The 14,629-nt window shown below is 34.5% G+C and overlaps 1 pseudogene; it reads left to right on the top strand.

Annotated features, from left to right (window-relative positions):
- The first annotated feature begins 3,920 nt into the window (after window positions 1–3,920).
- LOC132605307 (putative wall-associated receptor kinase-like 16) lies at window positions 3,921–13,588 on the top strand (annotated as a pseudogene).
- The last annotated feature ends 1,041 nt before the right edge of the window (window positions 13,589–14,629 follow it).

The raw sequence follows: 14,629 nt of genomic DNA, 5'->3' as shown, positions 1-14,629 counted from the left end.
CTTACCGCGGCAGAGGTGTCTTCTCATGAGACTACCGAGGCGCATGTAAGTTTTTTACTTACTTAAAACTAATTTTATTCAATATAAGGTCAATATTTAATATATATATTTGATCATTTAAAGTACTTATTATTTCATTTTTTTCATATTTTAGGATTTGGCGCCAGCGGGTCCATCAGAGCCACCCACTCAGCCATTTTCTCATGGGTCTGCCGAGCCAGCAGTGCCTTCCCATATGACTACCGAGCCACAGGTAAGCTTTTTATTAAAATTTATTTTATTCAATACAAGGTCAATATTTAATATACATATTTGATCATTTAAAGTACTTATTATTTCATTTTTTTTATATTTTAGGATTCGGCGCCAGTGGGTCCACAGGAGCTGCCCATTCCGGAGCATTCTTATCAGCCTGCCGAGGCAGAGGTGTCTTCTCATGAGACTACCGAGGCGCATGTAAGTTTTTTACTTAAACTAATTTTATTCAATATAAGGTAAATGTTTATTTAATTTTTATAACCTTTACTTGGACTTCGAACAGCATCTCGTCCAGGAGACTACCTCATATTCACCATCAGACCCATCTCAGGAGGCTACAGACCCATCTCAGGAGCCTTCTCAGGCGCCCGTTGACACACAGGTTTGATTAAATAAATAACGTTAATGTATTCAACATGAATAAGAAATGATACTAATATTTATATATTTTTCAGGTTCATCCTTCGGCGCCTGCGGTGGCGACTCCCGACGAGGAAGAGGTCCAGTTTCTAGACCCAGCTCAGCCTGAGGTTCTGAGCGTGCTAGCGGGACAAGCTCCCAAGAAGAAGCACATTCTAGTTAAGGGCGCAAGGGCTAGGGGAAGAGGAGATGATCATGACTTGGAGTGCCCGGTTATTAAGAGGAAAAAGGGCGACGGAGACGATGGCGAGGGTGGTGGGGATGGTATGAGCCTTAGGCCTAGGGATAGTCTCCGCCATACTACATGTGGGACCCATCCTCGATAGTGTATATACATTAGTGTTGTACAATTTATCGTAAATATTATACATTTTTTGCATATTTATAAATATTATCATTAGTCTTTAATATTGATAATAAAAAAAACATGACACATTCGAAATAAAGTTAAGCATTAATTTAAAAATAAGACGAAACCCTAAAAGATAAATAACTTAAAGCTAATGACTACAAGTCTTCAAATAAAAAAGGACTTCGAGCACTTTTCAACTATTAAAACGACAATTCAAAGTATCACGTATTCTTGATGTCTTGAGCCTATTTTATTAATTGTACAAATATAACTAGAGTTCTATATAAAATATTGAAGTTTCGGAGTCTTAAAGCATGATTAATATACGGCTAAACTACGTAAAAAAGATAAAATTACGTAATAAGGGAAGAATGGAATGATTTTATGGAGTCCTATAACGCAGTAAAATCATGCGTTATACGCTGCATCGTATTCTGTATAGCGCATTATTTTACTGCGTTATAGGACTTAACGGGTCTGTCTCCGTTAGTGCTATAGCGCAGTAAAATATTGCGCTATAGGTACTTTAGTAACTTTTTTTTTTGTTGGGGCATTTTGGTTCAAAATGTTTTTTTTGGAGCCATTTTGGTTCCGGAGCCGCCATACAAGGGTTCTATGTCGTCCATATCACGAGTACGGGTGAACAAAGAAGAGAGAAAAAAATTCAATCAGTAGTTTGCTTTGAAATTGAAAAATTCGTTTTTTATTGATTTAGATTGATTTGTCGATTTAAAAACCCGGACAGAATTAGTTTAATGGTATTTGAAAAATTCTAACCAAATCAATCCATGAACAGTTTAAATGTTCAGGGATTGTAAATCCCAAATAGGAGTATTAGACTATGAAACTAGCTACCTAGAAGCCTAGAACTTTGTTCGCAAACGCTTCCAGCTTTAATCACCAACAGTTTTTTAACCACAACTATGAAAAAATATTTAAGCTACGCCGCTAGATCGCTCGTATGGATCAGAAAAATTGGAGAATAAAATAGAGATATTTAAGTCATTTGCTATACAAGGAATAATGTGGAATTGCTTGAAAGTTTTTACAGATAAACGTCAGATATAGATGTAAGCTAATTCGATAGTAGAGATGAGCGAAAATTCATTACTAGTAATTATGATGATGTACCAAATCCATATTTCTAGGCTTACTTTTTAACGTTGTATTTGATTCCAATGGATCTGCATATGTTCTAGAATCAACTCTCTTAGCTTTGAGGAGTAAGTAAAAATAATTTGCAAAGGATTTATCCAATCTACGGATAGTTTTCCCTCTTGGTTATTGTCAGGGGTGGAGATAAAGGGGTGCAAGGGCCCGGGGTCTGTTTAAACCTTTCGATGAAAAATTATATTATATAAATAGGGTAAATTTTTTTTGGGCTATATATAAATAATTTTTTTTTTTAAATAATGAGAACTTTTCTTTTTGAATCTCCTTACTTAAATTTATGGCTGCTTATTGCGTAACCATAGGGAAAAGACTTTGCGCATGAGTATATGATGAATAATTTTCTAAGACTCGTGTTTAGACTTAAGTCGTGCCTCCGGTGCAAAAACCTATCAAATCATAAGTCAAGGCAATATATGAAATTATGAAACGTGCCCCTTGGCCACGATTGACCCTAAATATCTCTATTTTATTAATGTAACTTTCGTACTGGGGCAGTTAATATATTTTACATACACTATAGATTAAAGCAACTTGCAATAACAGGAACTGTTTATATAATTTAACAAGTTATAAGTTAATAATAATTAGTTATAAAATAATTTACAGTGTATAATAAAATATATGTACTATCGGTGTATTTAAATTAAACCCTAAGTTAAACATCATAATAATGAGTTAATTTCACCGGTAATCATCTAACTAAGTGTCAATTTCACAAAAGTCACTAGTCATTAATTTAAAGTAACTCAGCTTTATAAACTATAACTCTCAAGTCATTCTCATGGCTGCACCAACATATAACGATAGAAAATTGCATGCTTTTATAACCGTAGAGAAGTTATGGTATATTCAGTATCAAAAGTTCTAACGGTACTTATAAAATGTGATACATGTTTTTCTCTCTCTCAAGTATCATATGCGTGAAACACAGTCAATAAATTGTTATAGAGAGAATAATATATAGCTATACAATGAATATTGTGAAATCAATTTGATAATGTGTCAGCATTACTTGAAAACTCTTTCGAATTCAGATAGTTATTAAATATTGATTGGTTAGTTTGCCCAGGTAGTGCGAGAATAGAGTGAGTTTTTTTTTTTCCCCTAGAGTGAGTTTTTTTTTTTCTTGTTGATGTTTGGTTTCATGCATAGTATAATGTTATGTGGTTTTCCCCGTTTGCAATGTTATGTAAGTTGTTGCAAACACACACACACACACCCAAAAAAAAATAAAAAAAAAATAGAGACGTATGGTAATTCAATAATATAATGAACAAAAATTACTAGCAAATGCTGAATAGCTTCATATAGTTTTCACCACCAAAGGATGTGGTGCAGTAGATGAGGCTGCTTCTCCCTTAATCAGAGGTCTCGGGTTCGGGTCCTGGGTATGTAACAATCCTTGGTACGGAATGCTTCTCCCAAATGGGCCCTACGTGGCGTGACCCCGGATTAATTGGACTCCAGTGCGGATACCGGCCATGGATGAGAAACCAAAAAAGAAAAAATCTTCATATAGTTTTCGTGGTTGCGTGGGGAAAGGATCGGACTTGTGCATGAGTAGAGACTAATTTTCAAGACTCGTTTCTAATCAGCTCACGAGTCAAGCCCTTTAACCGATTGTTACGGCAGGACTCAATTTTGTGACACTACGTACTCTTTGTATTTTATTTATTAATATGATGGAAATTGATAAGTTGTTAACGGAACAACTAGAGCTTGCATCATTTTGGAAGCTCAACAAAATGGTTCAGCTTCCTCACAAAATTACATGTTTTTATGTTTGTGCACTAATATTGACGTTAGCCACTGCCCAAACTACCACTAATACTACCAAATTAATGCCAACGCCGCACACCATCACTAAAGGTGCCAATATCACAAAACCAGGATGCCTAGGCAGTGCGGGAACGTTACGGTTCCATACCCGTTTGGTATAGGCATAGGATCTGATTGCGCCATTAATTCGGGATTTGAGTTAGATTGCAACATTTCTAATGATGGTTCTGAAAAACTCCTCATAGGAAACGTTGAGATCTACGACATCTCCGATGCTGAAGTGCGCATCACCAGTTACGTAGCTCGGAAATGTTACAACTCCACCGGAATTTGGCGCAGGACCGCGTGGACCACATTTTCACAATCAACTCCGTATAGTTTCTCCGCGCTGAACAGGTTTACTGTTGTTGGTTGTGACGGTGCTAACATAATGGGGTTTAACTTAGAGTATGGTTGCAACCCCCGCTTTATCAGCCGGGGTGATGTGGTGGAAGGAGAATGTACGGGTGAAGGCTGCTGCCAGGTACAAATACCTAAGGGCTTGAAATCCTATAACATAACCATGTTTACCACAAGAAGAAACCATACCGATGTTTGTACGTTTAATCAATGCGGGTATGCATTTTTGGGCGAGGCTGAGCGCTTCCATTTCCGAGGTCTACAGGATCTGAGTGATCCTAATTTTAGAGCAAGGACTAAAGCCAGTGTGCCTGTCGTGCTCGATTGGGCCATTGGAAGTCTTACGTGTATTGATGCACAGACGAGTGAGGATTATGCTTGCAGGGAAAATAGCGAGTGTGTTGATTCAGACACTGGCCTTGGTGGCTACAGATGCAGTTGTAATGAAGGTTATGAGGGCAATCCTTATCTCACTCCGGGGTGCCAAGGTACGTATGATAATTTCTACTGGCTTGTAACGCAATTTACTTGCCCCCTGGCGATACCCACGGTGATTTGTACTGTCCCCGTGCTTTTCTGAAGCACCTTTCTTTCCACACCACTTTTAAATCTCTTTCATTTCTTCTCCATTAGTTGGTGTATAATATTTCTTTTGTTGGGGTTGTTTCTTTTGTTACTCTTTTACCGTCTCCAGTCACTTCTTCCATGCCCACTACCTTGCTTTCTCCATTCCCCCTTTTTTTTTTCTTTTTCTAACTGATCCTCACTCAAGATTGAAAAAAATTAAGGAACTCCACGAATTCACAGGGAGCTATGAAGTACAACTGAGGGTCCCAATATTACTGTTGCTTTTACCTTCGGTTGGTACTTGGTATATTATATTACTTTACTACTATTAGGAAGAGTGAGTTCAACTCACTTTCTCGTCGTCCGTTTCAATTTAATAAAAAAAAATATCGGCCCCACCCATTTATATTAAAAAACAACACCTAATATAAAAAAAAATAATATGGGCCTCATCATTCTATGGCATATATATATCCGTTCCAATTTCCAATTTAATAAAAAAAAATGTGGGCCCCATAATTCTATGACATATATATATATATATATATATATATATATATATATATATATATATATATCCGTTTCAATTTAAAAAAAAAAAAGGTTGTGAGCCTCATATATATTAAACAACAATTAATATTAAAAAAATAGTGCAAATTAATAATGTCCAAAAAAAGTGCACCCCGTATTAAAAAATCAAACAATATTCATGTAATTTTCTAAAGTATCTCATTAAGTCAATAATGATGAATTCATTGCCACGTGCGTATTCGTAGCAAACACTAATATAATAAAATTTTAAATAAGGAGCACAAACTACAGTATTATATTAATCGTGTTTTGAACATAGTATCTCATATTGACAAAATCAAACAATATATATATATATATATATATATATATATATATATATATATATATATATATATATATATATATAAAAGTGAATCCCATATTAAAAAAAAAACAATGTCAAAAAAAAAAGTGCACACTTTGTATTCGTAGCAAACACTAATATAATAAATTTTTAGATACGGAACATATATACAAATTACAATGTATATATATATACATATATGCATAAAAATAGTGCAAACTAATAATGTCCAAAAGGGTGGGCTCCGTACTAAACAACACCAAGCAATATAAAAAATAAAAATAAAAATAAAAAGAAGAAACTATATAAAGGATGAGTTTAGACCCATGCTTCGTCGTCCGTTATCCCTTAAAAAAAAGGGTGGGCCCCATACTAAATAACACCGAGCAATAAAAAAAAGGAAGAAAAAAAGGTGGAACTCCCCATCTCCAAACTCATGGGAAAAAAAAAAGTGGACCCTATATTATCAAAATCAAGCAATATCAAAAAAAAAAAAAAAGGTGAACCCCATATTAAAAAAATATAATGTTAAAAACAAAAAGTGTTGGTTTTGTATTCGTAGCAAACACTAATATAATAAAGTTTTAGATACAGAGCACAAACTACAATGTTATATTAATCGTGTTTTGAACATAGTATATGTATATATATTATATGCATAAAAATAGTACAAACTAATAATGTCCAAAAACAAAAAGTGCACCCCATAAAGGGTGGACCTCATACTAAACAACATCAAGCAATCACATTAAACATCTTAAAATTAAAACATCATAAACTACGTTCAAACACTTAAACATCTTAAAATTAAAAGTACTTCTAGTTCAAATTAAAACTACATTCAAACCCTTAAACATAATATACATATCCATTTAAACATAGCAGAATTAGAATAAAAAAGCACATTAATCAAAAAGGTCAATGTTCGGTGTTAGAAACATGATCCGTATCCTTCCCACTAGACTCATTGCCAAGAGCATGATTTATGTCAGCTTGTGACCAACGTCGTCTACCTTGGGAAGGTCGGGGTTGGCTAGGAGGCTGTGACCTACGAGCATCCCCGGGACACGGGGGAATCCGAAACGGCCGCGAATTAAGTAAGCTATTATTCTGGGCTTGCATACCTAACATCCTGGCCCCCGAGGAATTAAGTGTTCTTGTTAGCAGGTCAACTTGATGCTTCATAGCTTCATACTCCTTAGGATCAACTGTCCCATCATTAGTAACACCTACGGCTTCAAGGGCCGACGGGTATCGACGAAAGGCTCGATTAGGCATCCTATAAACTGTCCCATGCCTTGTTGGGGGAGCAACCTTCTCAATCCATTGTTGCTGTATTAACTCGTCGGTCGTCTGCGTGGTACTTGGTTGAGTGGCTCAAAACACCCCAAAGTATTGTTGAAATTCATTCTGAAATTGAAAGACACAATGTTCATAGTCTAATTTAGTACAAAAAATATATTATTATTGTTAACTAACGACTTATCCAAGTTCGCTCAGCCCTTGGCTCAACCCATCGGTCTGTACCATCGACGTTCTTCTCCTTCCTCGTGTGAGTAATCTTGAAGATCTCATCTTGAGGTACCGCCTGACCCCTCTGTAGACAACCTCTTTAACCTTGGTATTAGAGGTAAATAATGCATCGCCTTAACAACCACTCTCTTCCCGCTACGTGTATCCCTAAACCGTTCACTACCACAAAACTTACAAGATTCTAGATCGACGTCATCATTATAGTATAACATGCAGGCATTTTCACAACAATCAATTCTCACCGACGAGAGTCCCAACTTAGATACCAATCTCTTTGTCTTATAGTAATTATCGGGTATCTCTAGAGTCAGGTCAACCAATTCATGCATGAGGTCAATCACAGAATCCATTGCCCCTTGGGGAACATTGTTATCTGCTTTGATACTCAATAATTTAACAGCGACAGATAATTGAGAGTGGGTAGAACCATCATGTAAGGGCCGACTAGCTTTTTTTAACTTTTTATAAAAACGGCTGGCCTCTTCATTGGAAGGTTCTTCAACATGGCCACTTTATTCAAAGCCCCAATGCATGCCATAACCATCCTGAACCATGTCGTGCATTCTAGAATTCTGGACAGTAGGTTCTACCATCCTACTACTTTCACCCATAACAAAGTTCTGAAATCCACCCAAATTGTTACGCGTTTCTCCATGACTAGTCCAAACTATATAATTACTTTTAAAACCTTTTTCCATTAGATGTCGCCTAACAATCTCTAGGGTCTTGAATTTCATACATTCACATTTAGAATAAGGACACATAACCACACCATGAATTGTAAAATCATCAAGTGTTTTAGCATAGTCAACAAAATCATAAATGCCGGCTACAAATTCATTCTTCAACCCAAATCGACCAGGATTAGTTCTATCGTACATCCAACTACTAGATTCCATCTACACAAATTGCAGAAAGTTTGAACTTGTTAAACCATATTTAATTTATATGATTAGTAAAAGAATTTTATTTCAAAGTGTAACCTTCCTTCCTGTAATGCGCAGTTTGAAACTAGATAGATAAAGTACCTAAATCTTTTTAACATTAACTAATAACTACATAATAGCCACCGATGTATTAACAACTAGAAAAAACAGTACAAAAAAATGACCAAAAACAGTCCAAAAAAAAAACAGTCCAAAAAAAAAAACAGTCCGCAAAAAACAGTCCCAAAAACAGTCCACAAAAACAGTCTTAAAAACTGTCCAAAAAAACACTCCAAAAAAAAAAAACAGTCCCAAAAAACAGTCCAAAAAATGACCAAAAACAGTCCCAAAAAATAACAAAAACAGTCCCAAAATCTGAACCAAAACTGTCCCAAAAAAATGGACCAAAACAGCCCAAAAACTTTGTTAATTGACAACTTAAGCGCCCAAAAAGAATGACAACTTAAACTTTGCTACTGAAATATACTTTTATTTTTTTCCATTGACTAGTTGCATTGTTGAAAACTTTGCTAATTGACAACTTAAGCGCCCAAAAAGAACGGAAAGAAGGGAGAGGAGCGACAGTCTTGTGGACTTAGAAGTTTTAAGTTGCAGGCACTCAACCACTTTTTAATCTATAATTACTTTGTAAGATTCAGTGCTTAAACAATATCTTTGTATGTCATTGCTAGCTTCCAAACAAAAAAATATAATATGGGGCGGAAAACAATACGTGCTTAAGTACCCAGTAGCCTCAATAATGTTAGCACTCATAATGGAAAGAAAAAGTAAATAAAGAACACATAAAATAAATAAAGAGCACATAAATAAAGAACTAAAATAAATAAATAGCACATAAATAAAGAATTAAAATAGTCCCAAAAAAAGGGACCAAAATAGCCCAAAAATTAACATTCAATTTCAATTCAAAATCCCAAAAAAAAAAAAAAACATAATATAAACCCTAAAACAAATATTGAACACTAAATAAAGTTATCAAATCTACTAAATATAGAAGGTAATGAAGCTAATAACATGAAATTGTTATGCATTGGTAAGTGTTCATGACATTGGAAAAAAAAAACGTACCTGAAAATAATGGGCTGCGCCGCCCACGGTGGACTGGCGGTGGTAGGAAGGCGGTGGGTTGAGGGTCTGGGCTGGTGGTGTGGGTAGAGAGGAGAGGAAGAGAGGTGGTGTGTGTGGGTAGAGAGAGGGGAGGGAGGGAGGAAAGAGAGAGAAAGAAAAACCTTCAATTGAATTGTATAACCAACAGATGTGGTATAAGTTTTTTTTATTCTTTTATTTTTAAATTAAACGTTTCCCATTTATTATTTATACAAAATTTAATTTCGACCACACGTGGTCGAAATTATATTTTCATTTTAAAAAATCGACCCCGTGTGGTCGAAATCCTACTGAAAATAAAATAAAAATAAAATTCTTGATTTTTCGATCGCGCGTGGTCGATTTTTTTTCGACCAAAAATGTGGTCAAAATTTTTTGGTCGAAAACGCCCTTTTTTTTAGTAGTGAGAGAGCATTTACACTCAATCCTCTTTTTAACAACATCATCTGTGAAATAATTTTTGAATGCTATAGTTATAGAGAGAACATGATATAATATACTAAATAACATGAAAAATAGGTAATTGAGAGGCGCTCTGCCATTTTATGTGGCAGAGTTATCATTGTTAAATTTTTTACTATATTTAATGCGAATGTGAATATAATTTTTTTAATTTTATTGAAATAAGATATATTTATAATGAAGGTAATACAATAATAATATCACATAAAGTGAAACAACGTGCGTATTTGAATCCCCGTTCCAAAATAGTGTCTTGTTTATTTTTTGAGAAATGGAAACCTTTTATTTAATTACAAAATTTTGCAATAACTGACTTAGTGTTTTAAAGAAAGAAGTAAGGGAAAATCTCATAACTGTAGTGAGATTAGTGCCCCTTTTTCTCAAAAAATAGGGATATTATTTCTTTTTAAACGTAGCAATATTCTTCTTTCAAAAAGTACCATGTATATTGTATGCCCGCGCATACATTATCAATGCATATACACTAATACATTGTGTATATATATATATATATATACACGATTTATATACCGATACATTGTGTATATAAATGTATATACATTGCATACAAGAATTGCGCGTATAATTTAGAGATACGTGTATCAGTGTATATCTGCTATAAAATGAATAACTATGCATTAAAATTTTAAAAATACCGCTATAACGTGTAATTATGGAGCATAATTAGTTACATTAGGTAATTTTTTCAAGAACCGATTGCATTATTTTCAATATGATTACTGATTCTCCTTCAATTTTTGAAATTTATGCTTTTTGTCCTTAAAGTACTAACAATTACTAATTTTAGTCCTTATAATATCTCATTAAGCATATTTAATCTTTAGCTAGTCAAAACATACACTTTTGATCCCTCTACTTTGAATTTTCACAAGTTTAACGAATTACTAAGAGCCCGTTTGGATTGGCTTATAAGTTGCTTATAAGCTGTTTTCAGCTTTTTTGAGTGTTTGACTGGCCAGCTTAAAGTCATTTTGTGCATAAAATAAGCCAAAAAAAATAAGTTAGCCTACCCCAACTTATTTTTTTTTTGGCTTATAAGCTGTTTCCAGCTTATAAGCTGCTTATTTTAAGCTCATCCAAACAGGCTCTAACACTATTAAACCATTCAATTATCAATATGTTATGTTAAATTCATATTATTACTCCGCATTTAAGAATAATGTAGTTTTATAAATAATCTGAATAGATAATTTAATCTAAATATATTACTCCCTTCGTTTTAATTTGTTTGTCAGGTTTTGACTTAACACGAAGTTTATGAAAGTAAAAAAGTCTTTTGAAGGTCTTAAACTAAAGAAATGTAGAATGTACTAAAATGCCCTTTAATTTTTTTGTCTTAAACATGTCATGTGGAAAGTTGAAATTAGAAAGTTGTCGAAAAAGGAAAGAGACGTTCTTTTTTAAACGAACTAAAAAGGAAAGTAAGACATACGAATTAAAACGGAGGGACTATTTATTTAAAAATATCATAATGTAAACTCTTGTTAAATACTAATAGACTAATGCGACATTCAATTTATTTATTTGGTTTTGCCAGATATTGATGAATGTGCTAATCCAAGCACCAACTCGTGTGAAAAAAACTGCACAAACACCCCGGGGAGTTATAATTGTTCTTGTCCTAATGGATATACCGATGATGGCAAAAAGGATGGCCGTGGTTGTATTGCTCCCTACTCCGAGTTTCCATGGATCAAGTTCTCTATAGGTAAATATCTTGGAAGAATTTCATAACCAAATTAAGATACTAGTATTACTTTACCATGCTAGAAAATGACTAGTTGGGAAGTTTGACGTTCTCTTTTACTGCATAGTGCATATCACTAATTATATTTTCACCTCATTTCAAACTATTTTTGCAAGCTTTTCTTATTTAATTGACATTTTAGTTTTAGATGTTTCTTTATACAACACAAAATATGTGGCAGAGAAGTATTTTATTTTCTCTTAATCACTACTAGAAAAAGAGTTTTTTCCCACGGATATTTAGTGAGAAATTTGTGCTATAGAACATGATTTTCCCAGGTCATTCCCACCGAACAATCTCACTGGGAAAATGCATGGTGGGAAACCGGTTCCCATTGAAACGATGGGAAACTTCATAATTTTTCCATGTGAAAATTCTACTATTTGTTTTTTCCCACCAACATTCAGTGGGAAATAGCCACTGAAAAATTTCCAGTGAGAAATCAGTGGGAAAATAGTGACTTTTTAGTAGTGAATGTTTTGTATGTCCTTATTACGAAATAAAAGAAACGTATTTTTTCATTTGGTCTATGATACATAACTTTCTTTTATGTGTTTGAAACATCCACTCGAAAATCAATTTGTTAGCATACGCACACTCAATAGCAAACTGTAATGAGCACATTCTTGTACATTTGAGTTGAAATAGACAATAAATGTTCAATTCCACTAATTACACAGGTATGGGAGTCGGCTCTATGTCCCTAGCGATTGTGATAACTTGGCTTTATTTCAGCATCAATAAAAGAAAATTGATTAAAGTCAGAGAGAAATTCTTCCAACAAAATGGTGGTTTATTATTGAAACACAGAATCTCCACTAACGAGGGTGGTGTGGAAGCCAAAAAAGTTTTTACTGCTGAGGAGCTCAAGAAAGCTACAAACAATTATGCCAATGACAGAATTATCGGTCGTGGTGCCAATGGGATTGTATACAAAGGCTTGTTGTCTGATAAACACGTAGTTGCTATTAAAAGATCTAAAATTGTGGACGAGAGTCAAATAGAGCAATTTGTAAATGAGGTGTTTATTCTTACTCAAGTCATGAACCATCGGAATGTGGTGAGGCTCTTCGGGTGTTGTTTAGAAGTTGAAGTTCCTTTGTTGGTGTATGAGTATGTCTCTGAAGGAACTCTTTCCGAGCACAATCACAATCAACATGGAAAGTCACCTTGGTTATCTTGGCAAAACCGTTTGAGAATTGCGACAGAGATAGCAAGTGCACTTGCTTACCTTCATTCATTTGTATCCATGCCTATAATTCACAGAGACATCAAGTCTGCCAACATATTGTTAGACAATGATTACATAGCTAAAGTGGCAGATTTTGGAGCTTCAAGGTTAATTCCTTTGGATCAAACACATGTGGTTACATTAGTTCAAGGGACGTTAGGGTACTTGGATCCTGAATATTTCAGCACAAGTCGATTGACGGAGAAAAGTGACGTTTATAGCTTTAGAGTCGTTCTAGCTGAACTTTTGACGGGGTTGAAACCTATCATTAGAGCTAGAAACGAAGTGGACATGAATTTGGCGGATTTTTTTGTTTTGTCCATGAATAAGAATCTCTTGTTTCAAATTCTTGATCGTCGTGTCTTGCGAGAAGGGAGTCTTGATCAACTTCAAATGGTAGCTGAGCTGGTGAAGAACTGCCTTCGCTCGCATGGAGAAGATAGGCCTACAATGAAGGAAGTGGCTGGTGAACTTGAAGGTATGAGGAAATTAACTAGGAACCCTTGGTTGAATCAACATGGACATGAAGAGAATGAGGATGAATCATCAGATCTTTACACGATTCCAATTAACTCTAGGTAATGTAGATTCGTCCAGTTTGTCTGGAAAATAGAATTCAGTAGCTCTCTGTATTAATGTTGAATCCTCTTGATAGCCCAAGTTGGTCCAAATTCTAGGCCACTAATAATGATATAACATTGTATGTTACTCTCCCCATCCCTATGTTTCTTTCATAATGAATGTACTAATGTAAGTTGCTTTCCTCTCAATTTTAGGTTTTCTTTTGTTCTCAGGTTCTTTTTCCTCTTCTTTTTAGTGTTGGCGGTATGTGAAATAGAATACTCTCAAACATGAAACTGTCATCGTTAGTTGTGTTCAATTTTAGTTAGATTATGATTTTGAGCTGATAAAACATTGTTCTTTACATCTTTTAATTGGGCTACAATGGTGAAAATGTCTCAAAAATATAATGTCTCAAGGCATATGTCAGCTGATCAGCTATTATGATAGTAACTAATTACTCCATATGTCTCAATTTATGTGACACTATTTTCTTTTAGGTCAGTTCTAAAAAGAATGGTATCTTTCTAAATTTAGTAACAATGGGACCCTAAAATACCTATTTTACCCTTAATAAGATGAATTATAGCCACAAAAATATCTATAACTTAATTTAGTTCGCAAATTTAAAAAATCTTTGTTTTTTTCTTAAACTTTGTGCACAGTCAAACACGTCACATAATATTTAGACGGAGGAAGTAATAGGTTGTGAAATATTTAAATGGCTAATTTATGTGACTTTGAAACAGTACACCTATAGTATAAATTAAAGTGTAAAGAAGTCCTAAAACTACCATTATATCTTTGAACACCTATAAGGTGGCCGGTAAGAACTTGTACCTACTGACGGATCAATATAATAATTTGATTAAAGAGATAAGAGTCAAAAACACGCCTTAAGTATCATTTTTTTTTGAATTTTCTACCTGAAATATCAGGTGTGAGCGTTTCCTACCTAAATTATGACCAAATAGTTTACAAAACACACCTCAACTATCACTTGTTCACTTTTTCTACATGAACTATCACCAACTAGTTTGCAAACTACACCTCAACTATCGGCTGTCCACTTTTAATGAGGTGTGTTTTGCAAACTAGTTGGTGATAGTTTAGGTAGGAAACTGTCACACCAGATAGTTCAGGTGGGAAACTCAAAAAAAGGTGATACTTGAGGTGTGTTTTTGCCTCTTATCTC

The sequence above is a fragment of the Lycium barbarum genome, chromosome 8 (genome assembly GCF_019175385.1).
Source record: "Lycium barbarum isolate Lr01 chromosome 8, ASM1917538v2, whole genome shotgun sequence".
In the NCBI taxonomy this organism is placed as follows: Eukaryota; Viridiplantae; Streptophyta; class Magnoliopsida; order Solanales; family Solanaceae; genus Lycium; species Lycium barbarum.
This window is presented reverse-complemented; position numbering and strand designations above follow the sequence as displayed.